The following is a 1610-nucleotide window of genomic DNA, read 5'->3' as shown; positions in this document are numbered from 1 at the left end:
ATGGGTTCTCTTCCAGCAGCCGTGTATTTCGACCACACAGAGCCTGAATGCAGTCGGCCACTAGGGCCCAGGGCACACATCGTCAGAGGGGGCCTTCCTGATTCTCACCTCCTCTACCGCCCTCCTGTTCCCCTAGAACATTCTAGAGAGAAGTATAGAACTGACGGCATAGCTGATGGCAGAATGCTTACCAGGATCGTCCTGTTCCTGCCTGTGGCTGACCTCAGGAACTTGGGGCCGGAGCACGTGACATCATGGGTGTCCACTTGGGACCTGGCTTCAGTTTCACAATGTTATGAAAGAAACCATGGAGCTCTATGCTTTTCTCCTGATGGAACAGAAAATCCAACAGATTTAACAGATGATTGCTGAGGAGTAAATTAATAAATGGAATGAAATGAGGGATGGAAAATTTTGCAAAGTCAACAATCATTTTCTAACAATATGCATTTTAACAGATTTGTAGGAAAAAACGTGGGTTTTCAATGAAAGAGAGGGTAGGAACAACGTGTGAAAGTTGTACTATCTTTGCCCAAGAGACCAAAGATGACAGTGTATTAACCAAGTCGTGTGTAAGTCAGTATAAATCAGTAAATGGAAACCAAGATGCTTTTCTCTTATAATTCAGTTTATTTTGATAGAAGTCAAACTCAGACTGCACTCTGGGTATTTTTTATAGAGAAAGAAAAGGAAGTCACTCAGTCGTGTCTGACTCTTTGCGACCCTATGGACTGTAGCCTACCAGACTCCTCTGTCCATGGGATTCTCCAGGTAAGAATACTGGAGTGGGTTGCCATTTCCTTCTCCAGGGGATCTTCCCAACCCAGGGATCGAACCCGGGTCTCCCGCATTGGAGGCAGGCGCTTTAACCTCTGAGCCACCAGGGAAGCCTTTTTATAGAGTTCAGTTCAGTTCAGTCATTCAGTCGTGTCTGACTCTCTGTGACCCCATGAATCTCAGCACGCCAGGCCTCCCTGTCCATCACCAACTCCCGGAGTTCACTCAGACTCATGTCCATCGAGTCAGTGATGCCATCCAGCCATCTCATCCTCTGTCGTCCCCTTCTCCTCCTGCCCCCAATCCCTCCCAGCATCAGAGTCTTCTCCAATGAGTCAACTCTTCACATGAGGTGGCCAAAGTACTGGAGTTCCAGCTTTAGCATCATTCCTTCCAGAGAAATCCCAGGGTTGATCTCCTTCAGAATGGACTGGTTGGATCTCCTTGAAGTCCAAGGGACTCTCAAGAGTCTTCTCCAACACCACAGTTCAAAGGCATCAATTCTTTGGCTCAGCTTTCTTCACAGTCCAACTCTCACATGCATACATGACCACTCGAAAAACCATAGACTTGACTAGACGGACCTTTGTTGGCAAAGTAATGTCTCTGCTTTTCAATATGCTATCTAGGTTGGTCATAACTTTCCTTCCAAGGAGTAAGCGTCTTTTAATTTCCTGGCTGCAATCACCATCTGCAGTGATTTTGGAGCCCCAAAAATAAAGTCTGACACTATTTCCACTGTTTCCCCATCTATTTCCCATGAAGTGATGGGACTGGATGCCATGATCTTCGTTTTCTGAGTGTTGAGTTTTAAGCCAACTTTTTCACTCTCC

General features: G+C 46.2%; 1 non-coding gene across 1 annotated transcript; it reads right to left on the bottom strand.

Moving 5' to 3' along the window:
* Window positions 1-815: 815 nt before the first annotated feature.
* Window positions 816-887, bottom strand: TRNAW-CCA (transfer RNA tryptophan (anticodon CCA)). The gene has a single exon. It is a non-coding gene; the product is annotated as a tRNA-Trp (tRNA).
* Window positions 888-1610: the final 723 nt, after the last annotated feature.

The sequence above is a fragment of the Bos javanicus genome, chromosome 20 (genome assembly GCF_032452875.1).
Source record: "Bos javanicus breed banteng chromosome 20, ARS-OSU_banteng_1.0, whole genome shotgun sequence".
In the NCBI taxonomy this organism is placed as follows: domain Eukaryota; kingdom Metazoa; phylum Chordata; class Mammalia; order Artiodactyla; family Bovidae; genus Bos; species Bos javanicus.
This window is presented reverse-complemented; position numbering and strand designations above follow the sequence as displayed.